The sequence below is a fragment of the Pseudorca crassidens genome, chromosome 13, assembly GCF_039906515.1.
Source record: "Pseudorca crassidens isolate mPseCra1 chromosome 13, mPseCra1.hap1, whole genome shotgun sequence".
Lineage (NCBI taxonomy): Eukaryota > Metazoa > Chordata > Mammalia > Artiodactyla > Delphinidae > Pseudorca > Pseudorca crassidens.
Window position 1 is genome coordinate 36141933 of NC_090308.1, and position 12810 is coordinate 36154742.

At 41.5% G+C, this 12810-nt stretch overlaps 1 long non-coding RNA gene across 1 annotated transcript; it reads right to left on the bottom strand.

Moving 5' to 3' along the window:
* Positions 1-4400: 4400 nt before the first annotated feature.
* LOC137204569 (uncharacterized) lies at positions 4401-12808 on the bottom strand. Its single transcript, XR_010933718.1, has 4 exons — positions 12620-12808; positions 9809-9861; positions 5986-6064; positions 4401-5864 (listed from the first exon to the last, which is right to left on the bottom strand). It is a non-coding gene; the product is annotated as an uncharacterized lncRNA (long non-coding RNA).
* Between the last annotated feature and the right edge of the window lie 2 nt (positions 12809-12810).

Genomic DNA, 12810 nt, shown 5'->3' on the forward strand with positions numbered 1-12810 from the left:
TGTGAGCCATGGCCGCTGAGCCTGCGCGTCCGGAGCCTGTGCTCTGCAATGGGAGAGGCCACAACAGTGAGAGGCCCGCGTACCGCAAAAAAAAAAAAAAGATCAAAAGATGTTAATCAGGCAGTGAGTCCTAACCCTTTAAGGCAGCTGTTGTCTCTTTACATTATAAACATCCCGGCTATACAAGCTGGAACAATTTTTATCTTAGCCTGTCTTTTCTTCTTCTTCCTCTCTCTTTAAATTTTAGGTTTCGCCAATCTTTCTTCTATCTCCTTTCTAACCCCCATCAAGGAACAATCTGTTGTGCCTTAGGACGAAGGAAGACAAGACGATGGGGCAGTGAGTACACCCATCTCCCCGTTTTCAACTCCATGTCCTCCACACGTCTGAGCTGGTCATTGTAGACTACGTTCTAGTAGAAAAGCCACATCCACAGGGCACTGCATATAGCTCAGGGTTCTCCCTGCTCAACATCTCTGCTTCTGTTCAGCTATTGGTTTGGCCTGATGGGTTCACTTCCACTTACCACAGTTATGGATACATTTACAGATATGATCAGCAGCTTTTTTTTTTTTTTTGGATACAATCTTTGCCTCAGAAAGATAATAATCATATTTTGAATTCTGTAGCATGTTTAGCTGAAAGAAGAATTGATTGGGGTAGAGAGAAGGATGTATGACAGTTGTCTTCAGATATTTGACCTACCACCCTGTTGACATAGGATTGGACTTCTTTAGGAATACAGAACCATCACAGCAGTGATTCTTCAGGCGGAGTGGTGGTGGTGAGTAGAGACAGTTAAGGTCGTCTTCAGTTTACATCTCTGCTGAGATGCTAATGCGTCTGCAGTAGAATGCCATTGTTATCCTGAGCATTGGACCTATTTCTTAGGAGGGTCAGGATGGAAAAAATTGAGATGGATCAACCTGGACTACAAATTTTGCCAAATCAGTTGAACTATACGTAATTCTCTTATCTTTTTACTCCTAAAGCCCAACAGGGCCTGACACGTGGCAGATGCTCAAAAATGCTTTTCAAAGTATTATTTTGTGGATGAATTAAAACAAAACTTCAGGGAAGCAAATTTCACCTTAATATAAGTGGAATGATCTAATAAGAAGCACTGTCCAAGGTGGGCTATGACAGACAGTGAGCTCTCCATCTTTCGAGGAGTTCAAACATAAACTGTGGATACTGTTATGTAAGCTGGGGGGTTGACCCGGTTTATGAGGCGAAAACAGTGGCAGCCCATTAGCCCCTGACCAAGGAAAAGCTCCAACACTTTCTACTTCATGACCATGAACAGATTCATTTTTGGAACGGTATTAAAAGATGCATCCTGTAATATCATCAGTTTAAGCCAGGAACCAAATCCTTGTGCTCTGCTTTCTGGGAGTTTTGTTCAGTTTGAGCCACAGTTTATTAAACCCTAGGTTTTTAATTTCTATTCATGATACTAAAGTTTTTTTTTTTTTACTAAGAATAATACTTGTACCTTTGAAACTCTCCGTGGACATGGTCTTCTCCACTAGAGCACCATTTGAATGCTGATACATATTAGTCTAGAGCTGTGGTTGATAGGTCCTAAAAACCCAGTTCCTTCTTCCTACAGAACCAAAGGCTTCTAAACCCATCTCTTTGTCACACTAATTTGGAACCCAAATTTCCAAATTAACTTAAGAATGGCCCACAAGAGAATTTCAACGCTTCTTGAAACATTGGAAGTCTTTTAAGATTTTCCCTTCCCTTCTCCTATTCTTCCTTTTCCTCCTCCTTCCTCTTCTTTTTCTTCTCCTCCTTCTTCTTTTAATTCTGAATGAAGTTTATCATCTCAGGAAATGTGGTACCTTGATAATCGCTTTGATATCCATGCATCCCACATTGATTTACACTGAACGACTGTGGTCCATTAAAAAGACTTAATAAAGTGGAAGCCTCGTGCCCAACCATAAGATTTGCTGTGATGATCTTTTGGTGAAGAGCGCCACCTCTCAAGAGCAAACCAAGGTGGCCTTTCTGTGGGCCAGAGTCGGAGGAACCGTCCGCCAGAAGAGTGAATCAGGGATCGCTCGCATTTTCTCCTTGCACAGCATTCAATTACCTTTTGGACCAACAATGGTAAAGTACCTGAGATTGTACCTCATGACTGTTTTAGCGAGAGTGTCTCTGGGCTCTAAAATTATTATTCACCGTCTATGAATTCACTTTTAAAAGACAGTAATTCTTAATCTATTTCTCAGTCTGCACCATTCTTTAAAATCTTGGATTTTCTACTGAATAAAACAAGTCTCCAGACTTTATTCAGATTAAGAATTCTTTCTTAGCATTTTAGGTATCTCACAGGTCTTCTAGGCTCCTCTTGTTACAGGTGCAGAAGGTGAGGCCTGGAGTAGACCAGTGATGGCATGTACCTCCCCTGTTGACCCCGCACCTGTTGACTACTACCCTCAGGCCCTCCCCTTTGGGCAACATTCCCCTGTCTTGGGTTCCCAGAATTTTGCAGTTTAGAGGGTAACTGGAAAGACTGGGACTGTATCGAAACTAATTGTGATATCTTAGGTCATATGCATTTTATCTTTATAACTTTATCATGTTCTGTTTGTGCTAATAAAGTACAAATCTCTCTATTCACAACACATAAAAAACCACAGATGTTGATTCTAAATTGAATTATATTAATCACTGCCTATGCCTCTAAAATCATTCATGTAAAATTTTTGAAAAAAGCATTTTAGGTTCTTCTTCCTTTCTCAGGAGTTTTAAGTGATTTAAAATATATACCTGCATGTATTATTTGATGTTAATACAGCTTTTCCTAAATAGCATGCTTGACGTTTAACAGAGATTTTTGGAGCTAGCGTATTCTGAGTGCCAATGGAGGGAAATTTACCTTATAATATATGATTTACTATAAAGGGGTGTTGCTACTGCAGAAGAAAGGCAAGGAGCAAAGGATGAGAACTTTGGGTTCAAGTCCAGTGTCTGACACTTAGCAGCTCTGTGAATTAACCCCAAAAAAACTCTCCTGGTGGAGGCATGTGTGTTGCTCGCAGGGACGGGGGGTGGAGGGGAAGGAGTGGTAAGAAAATCTATGCTGCCTTTCTCATTGAATTGTTGTTAGCATCAAGGTCAATAATATAGTTGAACGTTCTTTGAAACTTATAAATCAAAGTTAAGTTAGGGGCTTCCCTGGTGGCGCAGTGGTTGAGAGTCTGCCTGACGATGCAGGGGACACGGGTTCGTGCCCCGGTCCGGGAAGATCCCACGTGCCGCGGAGCAGTTGGGCCCGTGAGCCATGGCCGCTGAGCCTGCGCGTCCGGAGCCTGTGCTCCGCAACGGGGGAGGCCACAACAGTGAGAGGCCCGCGTACCGCAAAAAAAAAAAAAAAAAAAAAAAAGCTAGTATTATAACGGCCAGAGCATTTGCTTGCTGCCATGTAGCATGTGAAGTGGAAGTCATATGTTTAAAGGTTAAAATCTGGGCTCTTTGATCTGCCAATTTGGATGGAATCCTAACTTCACTACTTCCTAGCTGTGTGCCCTCTGGTGAGTTACTAAACCTGCCTAAGCCCGACATCCTGAGGGAATGTAAATTGGTGCTGCCACTATGGAGAACAGTACGGAGGTTCCTTAAGAAACTAAACATAGAGCTACCATGTGATCCTGCAATCCCACTCCTAGGCATATTATCTGGAGAAAATTTTAATTCGAAAAGGTAGGGAATTCCCCTGCAGTCCCGTGGTTAGGACCAGGCACTTTCACTGCGGAGGGCCCAGGTTCAATCCCTGAAAAGATACATGCACCTTAATGTTCATAGCAGCACTACTTACAACAGCCAAGACATTGAAGCAACCTAGATGTCCATGGACAGAGGAATGGATAAAGAAGATGCGAGATATATATATATATAATGGAATATTACTCAGCCATAAAAAAGAACGAAATAATGCCATTTGCAGCAACATGGATGGACCGAGAGATTACCATACTAAGTGAAGTAAGTCAGAAAGAGAAAGACAAATATTATATGATATCATTTATATGTGAAATATAAAATATGACACAAAGGAACTTATTTACAAGACAGACTCAGACATAGAAAACAAACTTATGGTTACCAAAGGGGAAAGGGGGTGGGGGAGGGATAAGTTAGGAGTTTGGGATTAGCAGATACACACACTATATATAAAATAGATAAACAACAAGGTCCTACTGTATAGCACAGGGAACTACATTCAATATCCTGTAATAAACCATAATGGAAAAGAATATGAAAAAGAATATATATATATGTGTGTGTGTATATATATATATATATATATATATATATAACTGAATCACTTGCTGTACGCCTGAAACTAACACAACACTGTATTGTAAATCAACTACACTTCAATAAAAAATAAATAAAAGATAGAGTACAGTGATGCGTGCGAGGCACCACGTGGGATGTCCAGCCCACAGCAAATAAACGTTAGTTTGTTTTAGCACTATGCGATTCCTGGCTTTTTCTGTTCATACAGTTCTGTGGGATAAATAATCTGGGAGAGTTGAGCCTTTTAGCCCTTGAAATATTTTACTTAGGTCTCCCTCCCCTATGACTAGAGCTCTAGCTGAGACATCGCCTCAAAGGACACAGAGCAAATGAAAGTGTCATGAAACAAAATTATGAACAGAAGGATTCATAAGTTTGAGGGATAAGTCCAAGAATATCTGCTTTTTATCCTGCCCCCCCTACTCTCGTCTTCAGAACTATGTCCCTTACAAAAAATTTCAACTCCAAGAGAAGAGTCGATTTCAGGATGTCTTCTTGACTCTGTTCCTAGTAAGCGTCCCCAGTAATCTTAGACCCTTTATAAACCTTATGAACTTATAAATAAGTCATTATTTTAAAAAATTATGTTATAAATAACTTGGTTCATTTACCCTATTTCCTCTTTTAGGTTATGAACTTCGTGAAGCCTAGCCTCTTCCTGTTTTTCTCACTGTACCCGATGTTTAAGTTCCATGAATGGTCCAAAGATCATTAGTGCCTTAACGTTACAAGCACTTGGACTCACATTGTGCTTCTATCACCTACTTGTTGGGTATCCTTGGGAAAGTTGCTTCAATTCTCTGAACCTTGGTTTCTTTGCTCATAAAATGAAGGCAACCTTGCAGAGTCCTCATGAATCTTGGTAGTAATACCTGGAAAGCCCTTAACACATAATAAGACTTCAATAAAAGGTCACAATCAGTGTTTCTCTCCTTTAAGTTGTCTAATACGATTATTATCACCATGGTGGCCACCATTTCTATGCCTATCATTGGCCCAGATTCCCAAGAACTAAAGGAAAACAGAAGAAAGGATATAGAAAAAGCCAGAGAAGCATGATGAGAGCAGAAAGAGTTTGCTAAAACCAAATCAGCAAACACAGGGCAATAAATGTATTCCACCATCCAAAGGTGACGGTGGCTTCATCATGCTGATAAAAGAGAACACTGGTGAGACAGTGCCACTTAGTGGTGGTCTCTTAATATTACATGCAGCGACTTCGTAAGCGGTGGGGAAATATTAATAATTGCCAAAGGGGCCTCCAGTTTATTCCTCTTGTCTCTTTTGAGAAGGTGGGGATGTACCGCTTGTGCATTCCTCTCTCTCACCCGTCCTGAGTTGGGCTGTGCACAGCGCTGTGCTCACAGACCTGCTCAGCAGCACTTTGTTGTTCGCTTGTTACTTCTACATTAATAGTTAGAGCCTCTCTGGGCTTATAAATTAGCTCATTAGCAACAAGTCAACATATTAATCAATCACAAAGTAACAAAGGATGATGAGATTCTTGACATTTGCAAGTTAAGCTGTGGTCTTGATCACCATTTCCCCATCTGCAAGGAGGGAAGAAAATACTTTTTTTTTATAAGTTTATCAAAATTAAGTTCATAAAATTATGAACGTTTAAGGAAGAATGTTTTATCTATCATGATAGTGCCTCCTGCAGTTACTTACTCAAAATTATAATCTTTTAAACACAATGATGTTACGTGAGGAGTTTTACAGTGCTCTACAGACATTCAGTCCCGAGTCCCTGGGAAAGAGAAAATAAGCAGATTCGATTAACTTTATATTATTTATTCACTTGTTCACAGTAGGATCTATGAAGACAAACTAACTCCACCGATAAAAGAAAAATCCAATAGCCCAAGTATAAAGCAGCATACCTTCAACTGTAAGGAAATCTTTTTTAAAGTTTAGAATTTTAGAATTAGAAGGCACTTTAAAAATTAGAAGGTTCAGCTCCTTCTTTTACAGATGACTCTGTTTATCTAACTCACATATTTTGTGATTTTGTCTTTTACCCTTGACTGCTGTGTTAGGATTTGTCACAGAGCAGTCTGGTTCTATTAACAAGTCAGGCTGTAAAACACCTTCTACAATGTGTCATTTATTTGGAGAGAGCGGGCCTGGGAGAGAATTAGAAACAGCTGAAGGCATATACACGCCCATTGCTGCTCCAGTTTTAAAGGCAGTTTAAAAGCTCAGATGAAGAGAGAATAGGCAGAAACAGAAAGTTAGAGCAGGACAGATGTTGCTGCTGCTGTCTCTCTGGCCCTAGACGGGCCCTGGCCTCAGAGACAGGAAGGACCATCCCGGCAGTTTGATATGCCTCCTCCCCCAACACCCTGCCGCCCAGCCTCACGTGGGCATGGAAGAAGAGGGGAACACATGTGTCCCAATCCTGAATGCCCTTGCTTTATAGAAATGCCATGGCTTTTGGACCAATGGCATCTCTTCTGGTAGAAGTTGGAAGACATCTCCCAGATAGACTGATTTTGTTCATTAAATTAACATTTTTGAGCTCCTGACTTGGGCTATTCTACAAATCTCACAACGATTTTCAGGCCTTCGGGCAAGGTGATTCCATCCCTGAAGGGCTTCTCCTTTTTACACTTCCACCACCACCATCACCATCTTCTTGTCACCACATCTAGGGGAATGTCACGCTAGGTTCTGAGGATAAAAGATGGATCAGACAGAGTGTCTACCGCCAGGAGGCTTTCTGTCTAGTATCACCATCATGACAAAACTGCCTGGGAAATATTCCCTGAGCTCAGAAATGTACTTCCAAACAGTTAAAGAATTCTTCTGTGGCTTCATGGTTTGCCATTTGATTTTCGCACCTTCTGAGGTCAAGTCCTACTTCGAAATGGCAGGGGCAACCACCAGAAAAGAAACTTGACCTAATTTGTAAGCTCAAAAATTACCATTTCAATTAAGTTGAACCAAAGACACATGCAGAACCTGATTTGTCCCTAGAGAAAGCTTGAGATGCACTTTACCTAGAAGAACCTTTCTGTTCCGTATCCCCTTCCAAGCTCTGAAATACGATTCCTTGGCAATATAGCCACTTCAGTATTTACATAATGATGGCATATTCTGACACAGCCTCTCTCTCTGTGTGTGAAATGATCTCCCCACACAGGAGAACTCAATGGCTGCCAGGATTCCCACACTGCCATTCTAGAAAGTCCTAGGAGGCGGTATGGATACTAGAAAATACATGAGCCGTGGTGCTATAAAGTTTTAGTCCTGACACAGCAACTTAATAGGTGTACGATCTTGGGCAAATTATTTAACCTTCCTGAGCCTGTTTCCTCACCTACAGAAAGCAGATAACGATACTCTGAAGGATGGTACAAATTTGAATAATATGGCAGAACTCTTAGTGAAGTGTCTGGCACAAATGAGGTGTTCTTTAAAGAAAGGTATTACCACTGCCATCCAAATACTCCTTGTACTCACTTCCTGATACCCTCTCACAACGCCATGCAAGACCACCTGACTGTCCTGTGCTGTTAGTGAGGCCAAACCCTTCAGTTTTAGTATCTGTCCTTGTATCTAATTGCTTTCCTCGAGTCAATGTTCGTTGCCACCACTTGTAATATTCACCACTTGCTGCCTTTGTTGTTTGCTGTTCCCTCGCTTGTTTTCTTCCCTTTTCCATCAGACTTCCTCTCTACTTCCTGGCCTGAGTGTTGCTGTGGTTTGCCTTTTATGACTCTTAAAAGGCACTGAAGTATCTCTATTCTTTCTGAACATTAAACCAAGAGACCATTAAGTGCCATCCTGGACCCAAGCCAATCAGGTTTCGCTTCAGTGGCTTAAAGCTGGATGCCCTGGTTGTTTTTCTTCTTTTTCCCGTTAGACACACTTTAAAAATTCCCCGCGCCCCCCCTTTAATCCTCTGGGTTCCATGCCACTCCAGATGTATAAGATTACTAGAATTTTGGCCTCTGGGATAACTGAGGTGTTGCTACAAAACATATAGGTTTACTCTTTAACAGTTAGGAATGTGCTAGAACAAAAGCATTTCTTTTAGTTAGAAGTTAAAAAAAAATTTCCAAATTGTTGAAAGCTGCATATTATCAGAATTGCTTTTCTTTTAATATAATTTATTCTCTATATTACTTAACTTGGCTGCTGTTTTATAGGAGTAACTATTTTTCTTTATTTAACAGGAAAATGCTACTGCTGAGTACGTACGATAGTATCATTTCTTTTTCTGTGTGCGGAGAAGGATTCTGCTACCTGGTCTAAGACACGTGAAAGGTCACCGTGTAACAGCTCCCAAAACAGTGGCTGGCATCAGCGACCTCTGTGAAATTCACCTGGAACCCTGCCCTATTCCTGATGACGCATGCTGATGGACAGGGGCAAACTGTAACTTCAGTCACTCTAGAGGGATAATAGTTCCAGTCTGTTCCATCTGATAAGGATGGAGTGATAGAGCAGCTGAAGATTCTTGTACAATTATGAAACACTTTAGTCACTGAAGGTGCGCATCAGTGGAGAAGAGTTGGGAGCTTGCCAGAAAACTGGTGTAAGGGATTATTAACTCAGATAATAATTTAAAACAAAACAGTAATGTTGTCTTTCTACATGCAGAACCCCTCCACTCTGTAATCCGGATGTGTCCAGGGGTGACTCTAACACACCCATTAGTGGCAATTATCTTGGAGCCAAACCGTTCTTGCTCAGCTTAAGGTTAACTGTTAAGAAGGCACATCTTTCTTGGCAATGTCTCTGCCACCGCCCTCAGCCACCACAGACAGGGTGCACTCTACAGCTGCTCGTCTGAGCAGAAAGCCCTCCCTTACCTCTGTCGTTCATGGCTGGTTTTATGGGGGACTGGTGCCCACTCTGACTTTTTTGCTGCACTGCAATACTGCACCACCGGCAAGAAAAGTGGCAAAAGAGAACAAAACCTAATCTCTTTCCCTTGAGCAAATATTCCTTTTGTAATATTCCCCCACTCCTAGACTTACTATCCTACATTTTTCTTCGGGGAGCTGAATTGCTCTGCTTAACCTAGTAACATAACTGATCAAAGCCTTCCTCGAATTCCCCTCATCTTTCCAGAGTCTCTGTGGCCAACCTCCAGAGCCTTTCTACACTACTTTAAAAAGGGGTTACATGTGAAAATTGTGTTTATTTTATTTCCTCACTCATTTTAATATAAATGTAACATCCATTTTCACCAATTATAATTCATCAACAATACGAGGAGTTTAATTTTAAGCATTTTCATTTTGGACCTATAGACTACAGCTTCTTAACTGCAACATTAGTGACATTTGTGCCGGATAATTCTTTGTTGTGGCAGGTTGTTGTGTGCTTTGTGGGAATTTTATTAGCAGCCCTGACATCTGCCTTTTAGATGCACACTCCCCTGCTTTGTGACAACCAGACATGTCTCCAAACATTGCCACATGTTCCTCTGGGGCAAAGTCACCCCGAGATTGAGAGTCGCTGATATAAACCAACTATTAACCTTTTTGTCAATGAAGATATAGCAGGCAGAAGCATCATTTCTTCCTTGGGTGTCTAAAGGAAAAAAAGAAAAGAAAGTAGGTTTTGGTCAGACATGGTCTCTGTTCTTTCATCAGTTCCTAAAAGCATTTTTATAAATGTTTTCTGGGCAAATTTTCTCAGATCAATCCATTGCTATCTGTTCTCTTGCCCAATGCTTTACCTAAATGACAGTATACGAAATCTATTTTATACACAGGATCTCATTTAATTTCCACAGTGATAAGATGTGGTACTCACAGCCAGTTAGCTGGGAAGCAGCAGGGTGTCATGGAAAGGAAGATTTGGAGGAAGACAGGCCAGAGCTTCAATTCTGGCAGCCCTGTTCACTGGCTATGAAAACTTAGAATAGATACATGAATTATGTGTAACTGAAACACTTTGCTGTACACCTGAAACTATCACAACATTGTTAATCAACTATACTCCAATATAAAATAAAAAGTTAAAAAAAAAGAAAGAAAGAAAAGTCAGGCCCGTTCTTCAGCTTCTGTGCCACTCAGTTTTCTCTTGGAAATGTCCGATTACTATCCTGGAGAAATGTTGGGTGAATTAAAATGAGGAGAGATGTGTGACAATATATCTCACTTAGTGGAGGCTTAAGCAGTGATGGCTTTTTGTATTAGAACACCAAGACCAGAGCTTTGTGGACTACCCCACAGCTGCATACTGAAGCAGCTTTCTCAGTAGCAGCAGATTTTGCCCCCATTCTGGTCACAGGCCTCTTTAGGGATCTGATAAATAGAAAAGCCCTCAAATGCAGCACAATTTCAGGAGATTTCCATATTCCCCAGAGTGTATATTAAACCCAAGGGATGAATCCCTCTAATGAGAGCCTTCTGATTTCACCTTTTCTTCTAGTTGACTCAGTAAGTGATACAAATTGTTTTCCCTGCCCATTGCTTTAAACGGGCACCCCCTTCTAGGGAAACAAATGGGTTCCAAGTCCCCTGATGTTAGTGGTTGGCCAACAAGGCTTTGAAATAAGCCATTGGTCTGGTAGAGTGCAAACAGGCTTGCTAATTTCCCAGCAATAGACATTTAGCATCAGAGAGAAGTAAACCTTTGACGTGTTAAACCCCTCAGATACAGAGGTTGCGTATTACTACAACACAACCCAGTCTAGACTTCACTTCCTATTTCAGTGAGAAAATAGAGGCAATCAGAAGAGAGCTCCACAATCTCCCACGACCACAACTGCCATTAATTAGTCACCATATATTCTCCCTTCCTCATGTTTTATGGATGAATGCTCCATATTCCTAAGACCAATCTTTCATCTTGTACCCTAGATTGTATCCTCTTCTATCTACTCAAGGCCATCATTCCAGTATTTCTCTCCTTTGTCTCCTACAGTACATCATTAATTTTCCCTCTCTACTAGATCACCTCCATCAGTAAACAAAAATACTGTAACATCTCCTGTCTTAAAAAGAAATCTTTCCTCCAGTAGCCCCACTCATTTTAAATGAGTTGCATTTCTCACTCCTGTTCTCTTTGGAACCATCTCCAGGTAGGGTTCTGCTTGCCCCAGCAGACCAAAGCTGCTCTTGTCAAGGTCAGTAGTGACAATGAATTTGCTAAATCCAGTAGTCAAATCTGTCTTTATCTGATATAATGTTGACTTAATTGATCACATTCCTTCCTTCTTGAAGTATTTTCTTCATCTGGCCTCCAGGACACAACCACCTCTTAATCCTCTACTGGCCACTTCTTTCTGGTCTCCCAAACTCTAAACTTTGGTTTGCCTGAGACCTGAGGCTTCAGACATCTTTTCTTCATCCACACTTTTCCACCAGGTGGTCTCATCCAGTTGCTTGGTTTTACAAACCATCTTATGTGCTGATGACACAAAGTTGTCACCTTTCCCCTGACCTCCCGATTTATCTCTCTACTAGGATCTCTAATAGGTATCTCAACATGTCCTAAACTAAACTTCTGATTCCTACCCTTCCCCACAACCTACTCTTCTTGCAGTTTTCTCTGGCTCAATACATAGCAACTCCATTCTTTCAGTTGGTCAGGCCAAGATTCGTGGAGTCATCCTTGACTCCTCTCTTTCTCTTGTACCCCATGTCCAATCTGTCACAAATCCTGTTAGTCCTACCTTTAAATTGTACCCCAAATTTAACATCTCACCACCTCCACTACTCGAATCCTGGATTAAACCAAAATCATCTCCCCAAAGAATTACTTCAATAGACTCCTAACTGGTCTTCCAACTTCCTTCCTCCCTATACCGTCTATTCTCCATGTTACCCTCTCTCATTGAGTCCTTCAGTATGCATGTCACTAAGTGCCTTAAAAACTGGTACCATCGGTTTTTGATAGAATTAGGACAGATAGTTGAGACAGGCCCTGACCAACTTTTGGGGATTCTTCAGCACTTGAGGTGTCAGGGGGTTGTGATTTCAACATGGAATTGTATTCTCTCCCTAGCCATTTATACTAACCTCTAAAGTTCTCTAGCTATGGCTAGCCTCCAATCCTTCCAGTACTTTTGTCACTCCTAACTAATGTCTCCCTTCCAAAGCATCTTCCTTGTGCCTCTGTTAAAATGTTTATAGATTGCTCGCCTTGAAGTAGAGTTCCTTATCTCTCCCTCTAGTCAGAGGTTGAATTGCTAAAAGGCAAGATTTTGGTGCATTAAGGCATAACCTTCCTCCACCTCCACGGCACCCCAACCCCTCTGTCCCTCCCCAAGGAACTGCAATCCCTTTAAAAGTTTGATGGAGTTCAGCTGAGCGGAGTTTAGCAAACAAGTAATGCATACCTAGATGCTCCAAGTACAGTGCCTCTGCCTTGGATGGTGCAATGCCCAACTGCAGCCACTACGGCCAGGAAGGTGGAAGACTGGACAGAACAGTCGGAGAAAACCAGGGTGAGGAAATGGAGGAGGAGTAAGGAGAGGAGGAGAGGGAAGGAGGGGTAGGGAGGAAGAATAGGAGGAGCTTCAGTGGGAGG